We start from the raw sequence: 23,829 nt of genomic DNA on the forward strand, positions 1-23,829 counted from the left end.
GAAATTATCTTCTTAACCTGTGCCTGCCCCTCTCCCTGTCTTCTACTTAATCACAATTCTTTTGAATAATTTGGCTTTCCATAGAAGACTGGACCTTGTTCCTAGCATGGACAAAACAATGCCAGTTAAAATAATAATTTGGGGGCTGGGCAGTGGCAGCACCAGGTAAGCACATATATCACCATTCACAGGGACCCAGGTTTCAACCCCCACTCCCCACCTGCAACAAGGAAGCTTTGTGAGTGCTGAAGCAGGTCTGCAGGTGTTTCTTTATTGGGAGATAGAGAGAGAGAAAGAGAGATGCCTGCAGCACTGCTTCTCAGCTCATAAAGCTTCTCCCCGCTACAGGTGAGGTCTGGGGGTTTGAACCCTGGTTCTTGTGCATCATAACATATATAATCTACCCGGTGTGCCACCACTCAGTCCTGCATGAGGCTTAAGAATTGGTAGGTAAGGGCTGAAGAGATAACTCACTAGATAGTGTACATATGTTGCGATGAATGCAGCCTAGATTTTCATCCTGACACCACATGGGAGTACCATGGCACTTCTGTGTCTTGACATTTGGCTGTAAGAGTCAGCCTGGAGGAGTCAGGCGGTAGTGCAGCAGGTTAAGCACATGTGGTGCAAAGCACAAGGATCAGCTTAAGGATCCCAGTTCAAGCCCCTGGCTCCCCACCTACAGGGGAGTCGCTTCACAGGCGGAGGCGGAGAAGCAGGTCTGCAGGTGTCTGTCTTTCTCTCCCCCTCTCTGTCTTTCCCTCCTCTCTCCATTTCTCTCTGTCCTATCCAACAACAACAACATCAATAATGACTACAACAATAAAACAATAAGGACAACAAAAGGGAATAAATAAATAAATTTAAAAAAAAATTTTAAAAAGAGTCAGCCTAGGAGTAGTGAAGTTGCATTGTACAAGACTCTAAGTACTTAAAAAAAAGGCAGCTCTATGTCTATGTGAGATCTTATATGAGACATTTAGTTAACACAGTATTTTTGTAAAGATTTCTTGCGATTACACACATATTAGTAACACACACAAATTACCCTATTGAGACAAGACAGGGTGAACACATCAAATTTCAATCTTTGTTTTCAATCTTCTGGCTCAACTATTCTTTTTTTATTATTAGTGATTTCATAATGCAAGATAAGTTGTTGTAGGATAAGGGGTGTAATTCCACACAAGCCCCACCACCAGAGTTCCCTATACTCTCCCCTCCATTGGAAGCTTCCCTATTCTTTGTCCCTCTGGGAGTATGGACTGAAGATCTTTATGAGGTGCACAAGGTGGAAGGTCTGGATTCTGTAATTGCTTCTCCACTGGACATGGGTGTTAGCAAGTCAGTCCATACTCCCAGACTGTTTTTATCTTTCCCTAGTGGGGTAGGATTCTGGGGAGGTGGGTTTCCAGGACACATTGGCTAGATCATCTGCCCAGGGAAGTCAGGTTGGCATCATGGTAGTATCTGCAACTTGGTGGAGGTAAAGCATTAAGATATAAAGCAGAACAAACTGTTTAGTAATCAGGAACCTAACGGTAAGAATATAGCATATGAGATTTGGGGTCTTCATGTTGGAAAAAGCTACGGAATATATTTTAGGTATATTCCAAGAGGCCCATGACTTTACTAGTTTTTCTGGCTCAACTATTATCACCAGTCATTCTATTGCCATAACTTTTGCTGTAACATAAAATTAAAAGGCTTTTGGCAGGTTGACAATGCTAGTAACCTCCCCCCCCCCCCGTCCCAGATTTAGGACTTTGACCAGGGCAAAAACTAGTAGCCAACTTCTGAATATCATAAGATAAGGCTTCCATACCTAGCAATTGAATAGGACAGAGAATTTCCCCTGACACCAATGTGGCTACCTATACATCCCTTCCCCCTACTTTCCAACAGACCCAGTTTTCATTGAAATGGATATAACCAGCATACTCCTGCCTCAAAGAAGGCTGTGAGCTCTCTCCTTGTGTACAGGCTCACCTTTAAGGCAGATGGTCCTTTATACTGTCCAGCTTTCTCTTTATGACTATTTATTTTCTAAAATTTTTATTAGTGGTTTAATACTGACTTACAAAAATGTAAGACAAAGAGGTGTAATTCCACACCTTTTCCATCACCAGAGTTCTGCCCCCATTCCTTCCACTGGAAACTGCTGTAGTTCTCTCAAGATCATAGATATGGATTGACTATTATTTCTATAACTGCCTGTCTGTCTATCTATCCATCTATCTATCTATCTTCCCATTTTTATATGGTGTTTTTTTAATATGTATTTTTTCCTTTTGTTGCCCTTGTTGTTTTATTGTTGTAGTTATTATTGTTGTTGTTGGATAGGACAGAGAGAAATGGAGAGAGGTGGGGAAAACAGAAAGGGGGAGAGAAAGACACCTGCAGACCTGCTTCACCGCCTGTGAAGGAAGAACACTGCAGGTGGGGAGCCGGGGCTCAAACCAGGATCCTTATGCTGGTCCTTGTGCTTTGTGCCATGTGCACTTAACCCACTGCGCAACCACCCAACTCTCTATATGGTGTTTATGTACACTCCTATTAAAGTGTAGTCATGTAAACCACTATTTAATTAGTATGAGAGGGAAAAAATTGATCATACGTCTCAAACTTTTTAAAACACAGACTGAGTCTTTTTAATACATAGGCTGAGTCTTTGATATGTTGACTCTCTCAAAAGTCTAGACCAGGTAGAACAGAAGCAAGCGGTGGCACAGCTATATACAGGATGCTGGATATTATACAGCAAACCCTAACAAAGGGACTTTTCAAAGTTAATCCAATTACCAAATAATGTGATGATAATAATAACTATCTATTGTCTTCTTGAACCCTAAGACAGCAGGAACCTCACATTTCTACATTAGAGCCTATATTTTCCCCAGTCCTGGAACCTTAGGGTGGGGCCCACTTTCCTGCATGCTTCTCTCAATTCATATCAAATAATATTGCATCCGCCTATCACAACCTAATCAACGCAACGAGTGCCACCCCAGCATGCTTCACTTCAAACTGTGTCCAGAGACTTCAGGTGTGGAATGACAACCCTTCAGCTTCATCACGCAGGTGAGACCTTTCCTTTCATAGTACTCTCTAATTCCATTCCAGGTGGTCCACTCCCCAATAAAGTCCCCAAACCTAGATATAGACCAGGTCCCCTGAGATATAGCATATGTTCACATGTGTTCATAAACCAGGGAAAAATATATACCTGAAAATAGAAGTACACAAGAGTCTGCAGTGAGTACCCCCCAACACTTCATCTGCACTATTCCAGTCTTTAGGTCCATGATTGTTCAGTAATTTGTGTGGCTTTGTATGTTAACTCTCTTTTCAGCCACCAAGTTCCAGATGCCAGCATGATGCCAACCAGGCTTCCCTGGACTGACGACTGCACCAATGCATCCTAGAGCTCCGCTTCCCCAGAGACTCACCCTACTAGGGAAAGAGAGAGGCAGACTGGGAGTACAGATCGACCAGTCAATGCCCATGTTCAGCGGGCAAGCAATTACAGAAGCCTTCTACCTTCTGCAACCCAAAAGACCCTGGGTCCATACTCCTAGAGGGATAGAGAATGGGAAAGCTATAAGGGGAGGGGATGGGATATGGGAATCAGGTGGTGGGAATTGTGTGGAGTTGTATCCCTCCTATCCTACAGTTTTGTTAATGTCTCCTTTCTTAAATACATTTTTTAAAAAAACTTCTTGTAACCCCTCTTCCTATCAAGCTTAGCTGTGGAACTAAAAATAATATGCTAGATGAGTTAAATTCTCAGAGCCTTCATTAATTTTGTCTATATTTCCACTGTATGTCAACTATTTTCCCTTTATAACAACACCCTACTTAAAAAAAATTCTTTCGAGGTTCCCGGAAGATGGCAGACTGAGAAGCTGCTAGTGGCTTGAGCTCTGACCACATCTTCTGGATGGTAGGATTTTATGCCTTTAGTAGGCCAGTCAATAAGGGGTCCTAGTGGTGACACCAAGGAGGTGATTATAACTTAATTTGGGTTAAGAAATAGAGTAGAAAAAAAGGGGGAAAAATTCTTTCCTTTTAATTATTAAGCACCCCCCCCCCCCCATAATCAGTCCCTGGGGACCAGCTCCTAGCAGCCTCCCCTGCTAGGAACCTCTTTCTTTACCAAATTCCTGTCCCACCAGGGAGTATCATTCATTCTAAGTCTATACCCTTATGAAACCTCTGGTCTTTTTTCTTTCTAAGTAGCCAACCCCCCCACCTCACCCCGCATAGCTAATTAAATAATTAAAAATAAATAAATAAATAAACTCTTTCCTTTCACTGCTCTTTTATGACTGTTCTTTTTATTATCTTTTTCTTTTTTCTCTCTCTCTTTCTTTTTTTTTTCTTTTTCTCATTCTTGTCATCCTTTCTTCCTTAATCCTATAGCTTCCAAAGCCACAGGCCCCAGCCCCCACACCACCAAACAGTGTGCTTTTTTGAATTCACCGATACACATTTGGGAATTATTTTGGGGAAGAATTCTGACTCAGTGTGGACTCTCACTGTGAGTGTCTCTGCTCAACTTCCCTTCCTCCTTTAGCCACCCCTAGAATATACAGTGGATAGTAGATTTGCATAACTGTCTATTTCAGCCATCCTTGTCTAGTCCTGAGGTTTTTTTTTTTTTTCTCATTCTTAACAATCAGCTGCCTCTGATCACGAGATTTGAGGTAATCTGGGGCAGGTTTTTTTTTTTTTTACCCTGCTCTATTTTATTATTAATATTATATAAAGGCATATATCTTCCGCCCTTTAGGTTGATCAGAATTAACTCTTAGGGTATCTTTCATTGCTAGGGTAGTGGGCATCTTATCTATTGTGGGAGGAACTTGTCTCCTTACTCCTACCTCCTCTACAGACTCTCCCCTCCCTTCTCCTCCTAGCTAATTAAAAAAATTAAATTAAATTAAAAATAAAGTAATAAAAAAACCCATTCCTTTCACTGCTCTTTAATTACAGCTCTTTTTCTTATCTTTTCCCTTTTCTCTCATTTGTCTCTTTTTTCTTTTTCTTTTTTTTTATCTTGTCATACACTTCTTCCTTCCTTCTTCTTTGCCTTTCTGAATTTGTGAATTATTTTGGGGAAGATATCTGACTCAGAGTGAACTCTTTATGTGTGTATCTCTGCTCTAGTTCCCTTTCCCCTCTTGTTACACTTAGAATATACAGTGGATAGTAGATTTGCCTAACTGTATATTCTTGCTATCCCTTCTTTCTTTTCTCTTTCTTCTTCACTGGGATTTGGTTACTATTTTTTCATGGACTGGAGACATTGTTTGGCTAACTGGTAGTGAGTAAACTGCTTCAATACTTGCTTCAGTTGCTACTGTCATTCATGAGGTTGGTGAGTGCAATTGTCATAAAGGTATTTAGTACAGTGTTGCTTGTGCTCAAGACACAACAACTGAGGAACAACACAGCATAAAAAAAGAAACACATAAATAAAAAAAATGGGTAGATCAAAAACAAATAAAACTGCTACTCCAATGAATGAAGACAAAAGCCCAGAATAAAATACAAGTCAGCCAGAAGTAACCATAGATAAGAAAAGTATGCAAGCAATAATAAACTTATTAATCACAGAAATGAAAACAACATTGGAGGAAAGGAATGGCAGTATTAGGGAAACAACAGTTGAGACACCCAAGGAAAATACTGATTATCTTGAGGCAATTAGAGAACTGAAAGCTGAAATAGCTGTAATGAAGAAAGAAGCTGAGGCAAGGGAAAGCAGACCAACAGAAGCAGAAAACAGAATTAGTCAGACAGAGGATGAGTTAGAGAAAACTAAGAAAGAGGTGAAAGAGCTTAAAAAGAGATTGAGAGACACTGAAAACAACAACAGAGACATATGGGATGATCTCAAAAGAAGTAACATTCGTATAATTGGCCTACCAGAGGAAGAAAGAGAGGAAGGGGAAGCAAACATTCTAGAGGAAATAATACAAGAAAACTTCCCAGACCTGAATAACAGAAAGGACATCAAGATTCAAGAGGCCCAGAGAGTACCAAACAGAATCAACCCAGACCTGAAGACACCAAGACACATCATAGTCACAATGAGAAGAAGTAAGGATAAAGAAAGGATCCTAAAGGCTGCAAGAGAGAAACAAAAAGTGACATACAAGGAAAAACTCATAAGATTATCTGCAGATTTCTCTACTCAAACTCTAAAAGCCAGAAGAGAATGGCAAGATATCTATTGAGCCCTGAATTAAAAAGGGTTTTAAACAAGGATAATATATCCTGCTAGACTTTCATTCAAGCTAGATGGAGGGATCAAAACCTTCTTAGACAAACAACAGTTAAAGGAGGCAACCATCACCAAACCGGCCCTGAAAGAGGTTCTAAAAGACCTCTTATAAACAAGAACATCACTATAATACTGGCAGTATATCAGAGCAAACAAAAAAAATTTTTTTTTCAACAATAGCACTACAATACATTAAATCCATAATATCAATAAATGTTAATGGCTTAAACTTACCCATCAAAAGGCACAGAGTTGGGGGATGGATCAGAAAACATAATCCAACCAAATGCTGCTTGCAAGAATCCCATCTATCACAACAAGATAAACACAGACTTAACGTGAAAGGATGGAAAACTATCATACAGGCTAACGGTCCACAAAAAAGGGCAGGAACAGCCATTCTCATCTCAGACAGGATAGATTTTGAATTAAATAAAGTAATAAAAGATAGGCAAGGACATTACATAATGATTAGAGGATCAATCAGCCAAGAAGACTTAACAATCATTAACATCTATGCACCCAATGAGGGACCATCTAAATACATCAAGCACAGACTGAAAGAATTTCAAAAATACATCAATAGTAATACAATAATAGTGGGAGACTTCAATACCCCACTCTCACACTTAGACAGATCAACAAAGCAGAGAACCAACAAAGATAGAAGATAATTGAATGAAGAGATTGACAGACTAGACCTCTTGGACATTTTCAGAGTCCTTCACCCCCCAAAACTGGAATACACCTTCTTTTAAAACCCACATAACACATACTCAAGGATAGACCACATGTTAAGCCACAAAAACAACACCAATAAATTCAAGAACACTGAAATCATCCGTATCTTCTCAGACCTCAGTGGAGTAAAACTAACTTTTAACAACAAACAGAAAATTATCAAAAGACACAGAATTTGGAAACTAAACAACATACTCCTTAAGAACCACTGGGTCAGAGATTCACTCAAGCAGGAAATTCAAATGTTCCTGGAAACAAATGAAAATGAAAACACAACCTATCAAAATATTTGGGACACAGCGAAAGCAGTACTGAGAGGGAAACTTATAGCCATACAATCACATATTAAACACCAAGAAGAAGATCAAATGAAAAACTTTACTGCACACCTCAAGGATTTAGATGAAGAGGAACAAAGGAACCCTAAAGCATCCAGAAGGACAGAAATCACTAAAGTTAGAGCAGAAATAAACAACATCGAAAATAAAAGAACCATACAAAAGATCAATGAAGCCAAATGTTGGTTCTTCGAAAGATTAAACAAAATTGACAAACCCCTAGCCAGACTCATCAAAAAAAAAAGAGGACTCAAATTAATAGAATTGTAAATGATGGAGGGGATATCATAACTGACACCACAGAAATCCAGAGAATCCTGCGAAACTTCTATAAAGAACTATACGCCACCAAGCTAGAGAACCTGGAAGAAATAGAACAATTCCTAGAAGCATATGCCCTTACAAAACTGAACCAAGAAGAACTACAAAATTTAAATGCACCAATCACAGACAAAGAAATTGAAATCGTTATTAAGAACCTCTCCAACAACAAAAGTCCTGGACCACATGGCTTCACAAACGAATTCTACAAAACTTTCAGGAAACAGTTAGTAGCCATACTTCTTAAGCTATTCCATAAGACTGAAGAAACAGGAATATTCCCTTCCACCTTCTATGAAGCCAACATCACCCTGATACCAAAAGCTGATAGGGACAGAACAAAAAAGGAAAACTACAGACCAATATCTCTGATGAACATAGATACCAAAATATTAAACAAGATCTTGGCCAACCAGATACAGCAACATATCAAAAAGATTGTTCATCACGACCAAGTGGGATTCATCCCTGGAATGCAAGCCTGGTTCAAAATCCATAAGTCAATAAATGTCATTCACCACATCAAAAAAAGCAAAGCCAAAACCCACATGATTATCTCAATAGATGCAGAGAAAGCCTTTGACAAAATCCAACACCCATTCATGCTCAAAACTCTACAAAAAATGGGAATAGATGGAAAATTCCTCAAGATAGTGGAGTCCATATATAGCAAACCTACAGCCAACATCATAGTCAATGGACAGAAGCTTAAAGCATTCCCCCTCAGATCAGGGACTAGACAGGGCTGTCCACTGTACTCTTACTCTTCAACATAGTATTAGAAGTTCTTTACATAGCAATCAGGCAAGAGAAAGGGATCAAAGGAATACAGATTGGAAGGGAAAAAGTCAAGTTTTCACTATTTGCAGATGATATGATAGTATACATAGAAAAACCTAAAGAATCGAGCAGAAAACTACTGGAAGTTATTAGGCAATATAGCAAGGTATCAGGCTACAAAATCAATGTACAAAAATCAGTGGCATTTCTTTAGGCAAACACCAAATCGGAAGACGAAGACTTCCAGAAATCACTCCGCTTTACTGTTTCAGCAAAATCAATCAAATACCTAGGAATAAAGTTGACCAAAGAAGTGAAAGACTTGTATGCTGAAAACTATGAGTCGCTACTCAAGGAAATAGAAACTGATACCAAGAAATGGAAAGATATCCCATGCTCATGGATTGGAAGAATAAATATCATCAAAATGAATATTCTCCCCAGAGCCATATACAAATTTAATGCAATACCCATCAAAGTTCCATCAAGCTTCTTTAAGAGAATAGAACAAACACTACAATCATAAATCTGGAACCTGAAAACACTTAGAATTGCCAAAACCATCTTGCGGAAAAGAAACAGAAATGGAGGCATCACACTCCCAGACCTTAAACTATATTATAAATCCATCATCATCAAAAACAGCATGGTACTGGAACAAAAATAGGCACACATACCAGTGGAACAGAATTGAAAGTCCAGAAATAAATCCCCACACCTATGGACATCTAATCTTTGATAAGGGGGCCCAAAGGATTAAATGGGAAAAGGAGGCTCTCTTCAATAAATGGTGCTGGGAAAACTGGGTTGTAACATGCAGAAGAATGAAATTGAACCATTTTATCTCACCAGAAACAAAAATCAACTCCAAATGGATCAAAGACCTAGATGTCAGACCAGAAACAGTCAAATACTTAGAGGAAAACATTGGTAAAACACTTTCCCACCTACACCTCAAGGACATCTTTGATGAATCAAATCCAATTACAAGGAAGACTAAAGCAGAAACAAACCAATGGGACTACATCAAATTGAAAAGCTTCTGCACATCCAAAGAAACTATTAAACAAACAAAGAGACCCCTCACAGAATGGGAAAAGATCTTCACATGCCATACATCAGACAAGAAACTAATCACCAAAATATATAAAGAGCTCAGCAAACTTAGCACCAAAAAACCAAATGACCCCATCCAAAAATGGGCAGAGGATATGAACAAAACATTCACCTCAGAGGAGATCCAAAAGGCTAACAAACATATGAAAAACTGCTCTAGGTCACTGATTGTCAGAGAAATGAAAATTAGGACAACACTAAGATACCACCTCCCTCCTGTAAGAATGGCATACATCAAAAAGGACAGCAGAAACAAATGCTGGAGAGGTTGTGGGGACAGAGGAACCCTTTTACATTGCTGGTGGGAATGTAAATTGATAGAGCCTCTGTGGAGAGCAGTCTGGAAAACTCTCAGAAGGCTAGATATGGACCTTACATATGATCCAGTAATTCCTCTCCTGGGGTTATACCCCAAGGACTCCATAACACCAACCAAAAAGAGGTGTGTACTCCTATGTTCATAGCAGCACAATTCATAATAGCTAAAACCTGGAAGCAACCCAGGTGCCCAACAACAGATGAGTGGCTGAGAAAGCTGTGGTATATATACACAATGGAATACTATGCAGCTATCAAGAACAATGAACCTACCTTCTCTGACCCATCTTGGACAGAGCTAGAAGGAATTATGTTAAGTGAGCTAAGTCAGAAAGATAAAGATGAGTATGGAATGATCCCACGCATCAACAGAAGTTGAGTAAGAAGATCTGAAAGGGAAACTAAAAGCAGGACCTGACCAAATTGTAAGTAGGGCACCAAAGTAAAAACCCTGTGGTGAGGTGTAGACATGCAGCTTCCTGGGACAGTGGGGGGTGGGAGGTGGTGGGAGGGATGGGTCACAGTCTTTTGGTGGTGGGAATGGTGTTTATATACACTCCTAGTAAAATGTAGTCATATAAATCACTAGTTAATTAATATGAGAGGGGGAAAATTAATTGTATGTCTCAAAGTTTTTCAAAACACAAACTGAATCTTTTTAATATATAGGCTGTGTAATTGATATGCAGACTATCTCAAAAGCCTAGACCAAGTAGATCAGAAGCAACCAATAGCACAGCTATATACAAGATACTGGGTATTTTACAGCAAATCCTAACAAAAGGACTTTTCAAAGTTAACCCAATTACCAAATAATGTGATGATAACATTAACTATTGATTGTCTTTTTGAACCCTAAGACAGCAGGAACCTCACATCTCCACTATAGGGCCTCTACTTTCCCCAGTCCTGGAACCATTGGATAGGGCCCACTTTCCCACATGCCTCTCCCAATCCATATCAATTAATATTGCATCTGCCGATCACAACCTAACCAACACAACGATTGCCACCTCAACATGCTTCAGTTCAGACTGTGTCCAGAGACTTCACGTGTGGAATGACAACCCTTCAGCTTCATTACTCGGGTGAGACCTTTCCTTTCACAGTATACTCTAATTCCATCCCAGATGGTTCACTTTCTAACAAAGTCCCAAAACCTAGATATACACCAGTTTCTGTGAGAGAGAGCATATGTTCACATGTATCCGTAAACTATTGCAAAATATATACCTGAAAGCAGAAGTACACTAGAGTTTGCAGTGAGTATCCCCCTAACACTTCCTCTCCACTATTCCAAGCTTTGGGTCCATGACTGCTCAACAATTTGTTTGGCTTCGTATGTTAACTCTCTTTTCAGTCTCCAGGTTCCAGATATCATCAGGATGCTGGCCAGGCTTCCCTAGACTGAAGACCCCGCCAATGTGTCCTGGAGCTCTGCTTCCCCAGGGACCCACCCTACTAGGGAAAGAGAGAGGCAGACTGGGAGTCTGGACCGACCAGTCAATGTCCATGTTCAGCGGGGAAGCAATTATAGAAGCCAGACCTTCTACCTTCTGCAACCCACAATGACCCTGGGTCCATGCTCCCAGAAGGATAGAGAATGGGAAAGCTATCAGGGGAGGGTGTGGGAAATGGAGATTGGGTGATGGGAATTGTGTGGAATTGTACCCCTCCTACCCTATGGTTTTGTTAATTAATCCTTTCTTAAATAAAAAATAAAAAAATGAAAAAATAAATAAGTAAATTCTAAAAAAAAAAATCTTTCTTAACTATGAGCTCTGTTTTCCCTAATCCTCTTCCTCCTCACCATTGAAGACAGGCTTGTAACCCAAACAAGGCAAATACTTTAACTTTGAGTCATGAATGGCAATGAGACCTAAAACAGGCATTTAAGCACAAGCCAACAAAGGTTTCCCACCATACATTTGTTGATAAGATTTCTTCACTTGTGTAAAGAAGGATTCCTGGGTACTTCACCTGGAGGTATAGGCTGGCTTCCAACCAGAAGCTGGTCCTGCACATATCTTCCCACAAACCCTAAGTTATCAAGGATCAGTGCCATTTCCCTGCAGCTGAATGGTTCTTATTCTCACATTTCACTCAACCAACTCTATCCTACCTCCCTTTCAGATTTATTTGTTTCATGATCAGTGTATCACTCTGGCATATGCAATGCCAGGGATTGAACTCAGGACTTCCTGTTTGCTAGCCCATAATTCCACCACTATGCAACCTCCCACTCAATTCTTCTTCTTCCTTGACTTCTTTTCTGCATGGAGCTCTTCTCTCACAGACCTCCTTCTATTCCCCTTCCCTGAACTTCTGCCTCCAATGTGTATGCAGGCATAGACTGCTTTAGAATGGGAGCTTTTCAACAGTAAGATTGGGTAGTGGCTACTTGCTTGTTCTTTTACATGACTTGATGATGTACATGACCTGGACTTAAACAAAGACCATACCGATGAAAAAAATAAAGATTGTTTATTCAGGGCTTGCATATCTCTGATATCTGATTACTGTAAAAAATGGCGATTAATCCCTAGCACTGCAAAAACGGTATCATATGTTTTCCATCTACACCATGCCTCAGCCTCGTGTGAGCTTAATGTGCAGCTTGACGATACGAGAATCCGGCATGAAGCCCAGCCAGTCTATCTTGGCGTTACTCTCGATCACACTCTGTCATTTCACGAACATCTCATAAAAACTGCAGCAAAGGTGGGTGCGAGTAATAACATCATTGCAAGACTGGCCAGCTCCTCATGGGGCGCGAGCGCTTCCACACTGTGATCATCATCTCTGGCATTATGCTATTCCACTGCAGAATACTGTGCCCCAGCATGGTTCCGTAGCCCCCATGTCCACTTGGTCGATTCCAAATTATATTCCTCCAGGAGGATAATTTCTGTAACTATCCGTTCCACCCCGGTTCCATGGCTGCCAGTTCTTAGCAACATCGCCCTGCCAGATATTCGTCGGGATGCGGCATCATCTAAGTTCATTTCCCACTTCTACGTTTGACCGGACCTGCCAATATACGCGGATATCTTCACCCACCCTGTCCAACGCTTGACGTCTCATCACCCAATCTGGTCCCCTACTCCTACACTGAACTTCTCTGTTCCAGACTCTTGGAAACAGAGTTGGCAGTCAGCTGAGGTAACGAACAAACACCTCATCACAGACCCCTGCAAGCGTCAACCCGGCTTTGACCTAGCACGTTATGATTGGGCCCTCCTCAATCGCTATCGAACAGGCCATGGCCGGTGTGCCACTATGTTCCAGCTATGTTCCATCGCTGGGGAGCCAGAGACGACCCAAACTGCCCCTGCGGCTACAGACAGACTATAGACACGTAGTCAACGACTGCCACCTCTCCAGATTCAAAGGAGGTCTCGAAACTTTACATCAGGCTCAACCTGACGCTGTTGACTGGCTACGGAAGAAGGGCAAACGCTAGAAGAAGAAGAAGTAGCAAGAGTCAGTGTCCCTCTTTCGCTTTTGGCAACAGATGTAACCAGCACCACTATGGAAGAAGAAGAAGGTTCCCTGTGCATCTTGATGGAGGCTGTGGGTCTAGGGAGCAGTAGGTAAGCTGAACAAATGGCAGCATTATCTGTGATTAACTATGGGTGTGCATTTTGCCTTTTTCCCTGCTCAAGTTGATCCTCAGTTGCAAGGAGGGACAAAATTAGACAAGTTGGCAACTATCCATCATGTCTGGGGCAATTTGCAGTCATTATTATGAAAGGAGGATATGATTTGGCTTCTTATGCCAGTTGCTGGTAGGTTGTGGCTCCATTATGCTGTCATATAGAGGGTTTCTGTTGTCTCTGTTATCAGTCTCACAGCACTCTAGTTTGTGGTATAGATTTTATTTATGTTTAAGATCCTTCCTCTTTTATTCTTAAGTCTTTTATTTCTATTGGAATGCTAAGCAAAAGAAATTCTAAAAGAATATAATCCTTTGTCCAAAGTCATCTATTGAAACCCAGAGGTTTTAGTTTGCAATTTCTTTCTTTCTTTCTTTCTTTCTTTCTTTCTTTCTTTCTTTCTTTCTTTCTTTCTCTCTCTCTCTCTCTCTCTCTCTTTTTCTCTCTCTCTTTCTTTCTTTTTTTCTTTCTTACCAGAGCACTGCTCAGCTCTGGCTTATGGTGATGTGGGAGATTGAACCTGGGAATTGATGGAGCCTCAGGTATGAGAGTCTGTTTGCATAACCATTAGGCTATTTACCCCTACCCAAGTTTGCAATTTCATATCATCATCATTGTTATAGTCATCATCTTCATCATTGAAACCAGGATTATGGGAGTCGGGTGGTGGCGCAGCAGGTTAAGCGCACATGGCACAAAGCACAGGGACCGGCGTAAGGATCCCAGTTCGAGCCCCCAGCTCCCCACCTGCAGGGGAGTCACTTCACAGGTGGTGAAGCAGGTCTGCAGGTATCTATCTTTCTCTCCCCTTCTCTGTCTTCCCCTCCTCTCTCCATTTCTCTCTGTCCTATCCAACAACAATGACATCAACAACCACAAGGGCAGCAAAAGGGAAAATAAATAATTTTTTTTAAAAAAAAAAAAGAAAGAAACATTTTTTTAAAAAAAAAGAAATAAGGATTACTACTGGGGCTCAGTGGCTGCAGGAAGACTCCACCATTCCCAGAAGTCATTTCCTTTCCTAGAGGGTGAGACAGAGATAGATAGAAAGGAAGAGAGGGAGAGAGATAAAAGTAGAGACACACCTGCAGCACTGCTTCACCACTTCTGATACTTCTTCCCTGGTGGTGAGAAAGGTAAACTTTAAAAAAAATTATATTTGCATTTCTTTTCTTTAAATTCTTTATTATCTTTATGTATTGACTAGAGAACGCCAGAAATCAAGAGGGAAGGGGATGATAGACAGAGACAGCTGCAACCCTGCTTTATCACTTGTGAAGCTGTTCCCCCTGTAGATGGGGGCTAGGGGTTTCAAACCCAGGTTCTTGCACATTGTAACCTGCGCTCAACCAAGTGTGCTACCACCTTGTCCCCAGGAAAGGGGCTTCCAGCTATGGAAGAGCATGGCTAACCTCCCCCACCCCGCTTACCTTTTGGGCTTACCTTCGAGTAGAAACATCTGACTCCAGGGATTGGATCACAGGCCTCTAGCTTCACATCCAGCGACTTAAACCTCTCAACCACAGCCGTCAACCATGCTGGGGGAAGGTTTCTTTCTTTTTTTTTTTTTAATTTCTTTATTGGGTAATTAATGTTTTACATTCAACAGTAAATACAATAGTTTGTACATGCATAACATTTCCCCAGTTTCCCATATAACAGTACAACCCCCACTAGGTCCTCTGTCATCCTTCTTGAACCTGAGAAGGTTTCTAGTAATCTTAGCTTCTATCCATAATCGTGAAAACGTGCAAGGACTCACTTCCTGTTTCCACTCACACCTTTCAGATGTTTTCCATTCTCCATCTCACTCTTGCCCTCTTTTTTCCCTTTCCATGCCATATCTCCACAAAGACCAAACCATCCCTATGTACTCCACTTTTTCAAAACATCCCTACATACACCATCATTTCTCCTCTTTTTTCTTATTAGTGCTTTTGCTATTTTTGCTTTTTAAAAGGGATGCTAAGAAGCTGACCTCTTCCATAGCTTCCAAGAGCATATGGAAGCATTGATATATTGAGTGGGCCCTCCCCTGCAGTTCTGTGGGTTAGTCACAATGGCATAATGGAGATCCACCCCTTGTGGGTGACCAAGTTAATATGGTACTTCTTCACCAAGATACCCCTTAGTGTCCTCAGGAGAAGCGAGATGCATGGCCAAGCAGGCATCTGGTTATACTTGGTTCTGACCAGGACCCCACCATTTGTGACATCATTACAGGGAGGGACACACAGGGAGGGACAACTTTGATTCCTCAGAATCAAAGTCAACTGTACTTAATTGGATTATCAACTATTTCAAAGGGGCTTACTACAATAATTGTTTACATGTTTGTGTGTTTGTTTTGCTTAATCACTGAAGTCTGGCTCGATTGTCTAAAAGTGTAATTTTAAGAGTTGAAACCATCTGCCTTGCAAAAGATGAAAGATTTAACTTTGAAGCTACACTCTTATCAGGCAGAGCTGAACACAGGAAAGAAAAAAAAAAAAGTAGTGTAGCCAGAGAATTCAAACTGGCAGCAGCTAAGTAGGCCAGCTGCCGTTTATCACAGTTTTTTTCAGTGACTCTCCCTCTACTGACAGGGGATGGCCTAAAGAGGGGCATTCCAGATCTGCTGGGTCTCCTGAGTATCTGAGGTACTGAAAAAGATCAGTTTCCCTATAGATTCATGGTTAGTATTTGCCATGTGTCCTATACCCTAGATTTAGTTTTTCCAGGGTAAGTAGGGACAGGATAGGATCTTGGTGGCCTGTTCTTCACCAGCAGGTGGCAAAAGCAAGAAAGTAGAACAAGGAGCTGCTTTCCCTGGTGATATAGGCTGGCACCAGGTATACTAGAAGAGGGCCCAAATTTGTAAATCGGAAGTAAAGTGTTTGGGAATCTTGACAGCAAGAGGACACTAATCCTTGAGCACAGAGAAGTGAAAGAGTAGAGAGTTTCTGGATGCTACTAGGTTCTGTCCAGGACAACCCTCAGCCTCGGGCAATAGCCCTGCAGGCCTTGGCTTGGGGTGGGCCCTTTTGTTTCTCCTTAAATGCGTGGCTGTCCCTCTCACCATCTCATCTCCTCTCCCTATTCCTCTCCTGGGGATATCATTAGAAACCAAACACACCTATCCAAAAAGATTTGTGTACACCTATGTTCATAGCAGCACAATTTGTAATAGCCAAAACCTGGAAGCAACCCAGATGTCCAACAACAGATGAGTGGCTGAGTATGTTGTGGTATACTCAGATTAAAAATTAAAAATGGTGGATTCACCTTCTTTACCTCCTCTTGGATAGAGCTTAAAGGAACCATGTTATGTAAATCAGAAAGAGAAGAATGAATATGGGATGGTCTTACTTATAGACAAAAGTTGAAAAATAAGAACAGGAGGGAAAACACAAAGCAGAATTTGTACTGGATTGGCATATTGCACCAAAGTCAAAGACTAGAAGTTAATCCCTGGCACCATTATAAGTCAAAGCTGAGCAGTACTCTGGTAAAGATAAAGTATATTCACTTATAATTCTTTCATATTAAAAAAAGGCTTTGAAAATTGTAAGTGGAGTTTTAAACTGAAAAGTTAACTTGGAGTCATTTAAATTACAAGTATGTTCTTTCTTACCAATATTTTTCAACTTTGTGAACCCTCTTGAAATAGAAGGATGATAAATCATTATACCTGGAAGCTATTGATGTTGCAAAGCATTCACCATTTTACCTGTCAAGCTGAGATGGATTATATAAACGAAGACAGTTGAAGATAAGAGAACCTCAAAAACATAAGAGAATGCAAGCTGTTTATGGTTCAAGAGGAGGAAGTTAAGACCTTCCCTTTAACCATGCAACCCGAAAGAAAAATCTTCCAAGAGTTAACAGAGAATTCCTTGGTTGTCACTAAGAGACAGTCTTTGTAGACGGTGGAAATCCAAGAGCAAGAAAGTGATTATTTGTTAGAAGGGATCTGGCATGCTTTGGATTCAGGCATTTTGTGTGCCATCTGTGTATTTTAAAATTACAATCAGCATTGTCTGTGTGTGCTTGAGTGTGTATGTTAGCTTGGCAGCATATGTGGTTGGTTATGTTACAGAGCAGATGGTCAGAACCATTGCATAGATTAACCCTGCTTTGAGATCACTGAATCATCCATTGGGGGCTACATGGTAGATCTCCCCAAGGCTGCCATCTTCTCCCTCACCAGATATCATTCCTAGTGTCACCAGCATACAAAGGGCATTGTGGGACAGTTTCAGTCCTCTGCTTTCTCCCATGTTCTGCTTTAGATAACTTCTTTTTTTCTTTTTTTACCCCTCCCTTTTATTTTTTTCCTTAGGTTAATGGATTGTTACTGAGGTTAAATTTTTTTTTTTTTTTACTGAGGATTAATGGTTTACAGTACAGTTGTTGGCACATGGATCAATTTCTCATCTCACCAAGAGAGGTCTGCAAAATACTCTCATCTGTTGTTGAGGTGGTCTGGTGTCGGGCTGCACCGCGGAGAAGAGAGCGGACGTCCAGAGCAAAGGGGTACACAGATCTTTATTATAGGATGGGGGGGGGAGGTTTGGTTCAGACCATGTGGAGCCAGCCAGCAATGTCCGACCACGGGGGGAGAGCAGGGAGCAAGACCTCCGAGAGGGAGAGCCGAGAGCCCAGAGAGAGAGAGGGGAGGGGTGAGGGGGCTTTTTATTGGGCGACAACCAGGGGTGCCGTGTAGGGCCAGGATTGGTTGAAAGGGGGCACTCTAGGATTTAGCGAGGCATAGAAAAACCTGGGGGCGGAGCCAGGATTGGTTGAAAGGGGGCACTCTAGGATTTAGCGAGGCATAGAAAAACCTGGGGGTGGAGCCAGGATTGGTTGAAAGGGGGCACTCTAGGATTTAGCGGGGCATAGAAAAACCTGGGGGCGGAGACTGCATCAGAATAAGTCCTCAGCAACAGTGGGACAGTTTCAGTCCTCTGCTTTCTCCCATGTTCTGCTTTAGATAACTTCTTTTTTTCTTTTTTTACCCCTCCTTTTTATTTTTTTCCTTAGGTTAATGGATTGTTACTGAGGTTAAATTTTTTTTTTTTTTACTGAGGATTAATGGTTTACAGTACAGTTGTTGGCACATGGATCAATTTCTCATCTCACCAAGAGAGGTCTGCAAAATACTCTCATCTCCAAATTAGGTTCATCATCATGTACCAGGACCTGAAAGTTCCTCCTCCTCCACCTCTCTCCCTGTCCTCCTCTCCTAGAGTACTTTGCTTTGCTGCAATACACCAAACCAGTCCACATTTTACTTTATGCTTTCCTTTTTTGTTCTAGTGTTAAGTTTTGTCCATGAATGAGTTCGCCCCATATTCCTCCTTCCCTTTCTGGCTTATCTTACTTAATATAATTCCTTAAAGTTCCATCCAAAATGAAGTGATGAAGGTGGCTTCATTATTCTTAATAGCTGAGTAGTGTTCCATTGTGTATATATACCACAATTTTCTTAGCCACTCATATGTTGTGGGACACCTAGGTTGATTCATAGTTTGAACTAATAATACAAATTGTGCTGCTATGAACCTACCTATAAACAGATCTCCCTTGTTTGCCTTCCCTGTCTCTATCCTAAATAATGAAGTAAAACGAGAAATTTAAAAAATTGGGAAACATTTTCCTTTTCCCACTTATTTTCTTCATCTTTCCCCTTTAACTTCATTGGTTAAGTAAATGAAACATCAGACAAATAAGAGAAAAGTATAAAATTAATTCTGTACATATGAGAATTCTGCACCTATGTGATTATAAACTAAATGGAACTAAAGGAGGGTTTAAAATTATTTATTTATTTTTTAATAGGGTAGGAACTTGTAACATGCCTTCAAGACATGAGGAGGGAAGTTTATATGACAAAATTCAGATGCTGTATAACCATATGATTGCCTTGTCATATTAATAGATTTCTTTAAGGGAAAGGTTATTCTTGGAGATAATGCCAAACCTTGGCAACATCCTTAGTCTTTATTCTTTACGTCATTAGGGGGAGTAATAATAGTTTCTCTTGAAGCCTGAAGAGTCTAATTTATCATTAGCTCAAAATCATCCATATACCAAAGGGATACATCTTGGGGAGGCCTGCCCTGGGCCTCTTGGGGCATCCTGTCATTTCGAGAATTGAGTAATAGATGAGTGATTAGAGCTAATCAAACCAGATTGCTCTTCTTTCCAACTAGGGTATCTTTAAATTGTGAATATCTTTAAACTGAGATTAATATTTTGTCAAAAAAAGAGGAAGAGAAGAAGAAGAACATGAAGAAGGAAAGAACAAAAATTTATCCTGAACTCGAAGTATAAAACAGCAAACACTGGTCGGACTATCCTCCTGAAACTGCCTCTCTCTGCTACCATGGTTGACTCTCAGTCCTCGGTGAACTAGAAGATCAAGTGTAAATGACAGGACCTTCTCTCAAAGGTTTTGAACTTCAGTCTCTTCTGTTGTGGCCAGAGAAGGTTCTCTTCTTTCAGAATGCATACATACAGTTAGCAGTTAACCCTCTCTGAAGTGGCATTGACTTATAATGGTGAACTCACTAAAACCTTCCCTTGTCTAGTTGTAAATCCAAACTGTATTGTCTTAGCACCACCTCCATTTAGACCCTAGAGCGTTACTTGCAAGTAGGACAAGTTCCTCCCTTTGGTTACTGATACTCCCATAAGTGGCTGTGGGTCATCTCATAGTCTGTCATATAAAATGTATGAAGCCTAAGAGTCTGATGAAAAAGAATAGATGACAAACATGATTAGATTTAGTCAGCCTCGTGGCTCTCAAATCATAAATACTTTCTTCAGTTTTCTACCACTAAATCATGCTTCAGGAGAAGACAGCTCAGCAAACTGTGATCTTTTATTTTGCTTTTGATTTTGTGGTATAGTATTTTTGTCCACATTTGTTTTTGGACAGGTAACTCAAGAGGCCAATTAGAAATATAATGCCACACTACTCCTTAGCCAAAATCTGCAAGAAATGGAAAATATTTTTCACTATTATCAGTACATGATCTTGCCTGAGTATTAGCATCCACAGATTGATCATTGTTTTTTATTTAAATCTTCACTTTCTGAAAGAATTGTGATGACTTATCATTTTGAGATACTATACAGTAATCTGAACAGCAGGGTACAACATTAGCAAGTTGATATTTCATGGAAACTGGCCTAATTAGCAAGAATTCAGTACATATGGTACAGTTTTTGCTAGTCATTTTTGCTATCTTTATCAATAAAGATTTTATGAGAATGAGAACATTCATTTTTGAAGGAAACTGGGAGCACTCTGCATATGATGGCATGGGGAATTGAACTTGGAACCTGGGAGCCTCAGGCATGAGAGTGTGTTTGAATAATTATTATTATATCTCCTCTACCCTGCATATGACGGTTTTTTAAAAAAATATTTTATTTATTTATTTATTTATTCCCTTTTGTTGCCCTTGTTTTATTATTGTAGTTATTATTGTTGTTGTCATCATTGTTGGATAGGACAGAGAGAAATGGAGAGAGGAGGGGAAGACAGAGAGGAGGAAAGAAAGACAGACACCTACAGACCTGCTTCACCGCCTGTGAAGCGACTCCCCTGCAGGTGGGGAGCCGGGGTTCGAACTGGGATCCTTATGCCAGTCCTTGTGCTTTGAGCCACCTGCGCTTAACCCGCTGCGCTACAGCCCGACTCCCCATATGATGGTTTTTATCTGGGGGATGATGCTGATGTTATAAGGAACAGACTGGGATCAACTCAAATGGGGAGTAAATCCTTAACATGGTAAGAACCTAACAGAGTAAAGGTCTGAAGAAGTGTTAGATCAGGGGAAAAATTGGAAACTTAATTATGAAAAAAAGAAAAGTTTGATATATTCTGAGTGAAAAGAAGGAAATATGTGATGAAGTTATGGAGATTAACAAATTGCCAGAGGGCAAACCTCTGATGAATTTAACTAAAACAGTAAACCATTAAAAACCTGTTTATCCAAGAGCATCTTAAAATTAATGAGTAGGAGGGAAATTTTGTTGCAAATGTGCCTCTGCTGCATATGTATGCTATTAAGATTGCCAAGTAGAAGCCATGACTTTGGGAATTAAAATAAAAAAACGTCATTTTGATGAAAATTCAAATTATAGACTAGAGAGAGATATTCTTTATGTCCTAAATGTGTTGTTTTCAAATTCATTTATCTCAAAAAAGGGAGAACAGGTGCTGTTCAACTTCTGGCACATGGCAGTGCTGAGGATTGACTTTAAGGCCACAATCATGCAAATCCGAGGCTCTAACACTGTGCTGGTTCCCTGACCTTTATTTTTTTTAATGACTTCTAGGTGTTTTCTAATGATTGTATTCATGGTATATGACTAGTTTATTCTGCAAAAGAGAGGAAACTGTATTCACAAAGATATTGTTCAAAATTGCTTTTATTAGTAAGAACTGAAGTTGAAGAATGATTGTTAGCTTGCAAGATGTTCTCTCCCACGAGTGGGCTAATTTTCAAGAATCATTATCTTCCCCAACTAAGAGATCTAAAGTTTTTTTTTTCTTTCTGAAAGATCTAGTGTGACATAAAGTTATAGGCTGAGAACTGAATCTAACAGTATGAAAGATACGGATTTTAATGTTTATGTCAAAGTCACGCTAATTAAATCAGAGAAAGAATGAATGGTTTTCTTTTTTTTTTTTAAATTTTTTATTTAAGAAAGGATTAGTGAACAAAAGCATAAGGTATGTCTTAAAGTAAGAACCTGGTCATGGAGGCAAAGGGTGAGTGAAATAACTCATTGCAGAGGGTGAGTAAAATAACTCTTGGGTAGTGCACCGCTTTGCTATGATTGGGACCCAGTGTAGAGCTCCGCCTCCACCATATTGGAGGAAGTTTCAGGGCTGTGGTCTCATTCACTCACTCTCTCTCTCTCTGCTTCTGTTTCAGTCTCTCTCTGTCTGAAAAAGTCATCCCAGTGCTATGAAATTTCTATGATAAGAGGAGGAGGAGGGGGAAGGGACAGGGGAGAGGGAGGGAGATGAGGAAGAGGAAGAGAAGGCGGAAGAAGAGGAGGAGGAGAATGATGCTGGGCATCCACTCTGAAAATCCTCCCTGTCTACATTACTCCATTTATACTTTCAAGAGAGAAGGAGAAAAATACCCCACCCCCTCGAGGTTCTTCTAGGCTGACAAGTCATCAAATTAATTCAGATAGATTGACAAGGAAAACAAAAACTAATAAAAGAAGTTTAAAAGTAGCAAAGGTATCAAGGGAGGGGATTGGATACAGAGTTCTGGGGGGGATGGTAATTGTGTAGAAATGCACCCCTCTTATCCTATAATCTTGTCAATATTTCCATTTCACAAATAAGAATTAAAAATATCAATTTTTCTATTTCTGAAAAAAAAATTGGGAGATCCTTATAAAACTGGGTAACTCCACCAAATGACTTGTCACCTCTTATTTATTTATTTATTTATTTTTTCCTCCAGGGTTATTGATGGGTATTGGTGCTAGCACTACAAATCCACTGCTCCTGGAGGCCATTTTTCCTATTTTGTTGCCCTTGTTATTGTTATTGTTGCCATTACTGTTGTTGTTGTCATTGGATAGGACAGAGAGAAATCAAGAGAGGAGGGGAAGATGGAGAGGAGGAGAGAAAGATAGACAAATGCAGACCTGCTTCACTACAGGTGAAGTGGCCTCCCTGCAAGTGGGGAACCAGGAGCTGGAACCAGGATCCTTACATGGGTCCTTGTGGTTGTGCCATGTGCACTAAACCTGCTGTGCTACCACCCAGACCACACTTGTCACCTCTTTAAAGAACTTTCTTTAAGACAAAGAATGAGATAAGCCATGGAGGTGACCTGGGAAAGCACAAACAATAAGAGCATGGCAATTAACAGACTTAAGCTTTTTCCATTGCTAGCAGCTAAAGAGATTAAGTCTGCAATGGGGGAAGGAATCTTCATAGGTGTTGCTTGGAAAAAGGGTAAACTCCTTCCAGCTTTCATGGTCTCCACCTCCACCCCTCCTATAAAATAATTCTTATGCTGAAGAGATTTTGTTAGGTTAGCAGGCTTTGTTCCCCTGCCCACCTTTTTCTCTTTGCAGTCTGTTTATAAAAGTCACTTTGTTATTTTTCTTTAAAATTCAAAAACTCTTTTTAGGATTTTATGTAATGAAACTTACATTAACAATTTGCACAACCTCTAATTAGAGAAGAAAAAGAAGAAGAATGAGAATAAGTAGGAGAAGAAAAGAAGAAGGAGGAGGAGGAGGA

Source organism: Erinaceus europaeus, chromosome 1, assembly GCF_950295315.1.
Source record: "Erinaceus europaeus chromosome 1, mEriEur2.1, whole genome shotgun sequence".
Classification (NCBI taxonomy): domain Eukaryota; kingdom Metazoa; phylum Chordata; class Mammalia; order Eulipotyphla; family Erinaceidae; genus Erinaceus; species Erinaceus europaeus.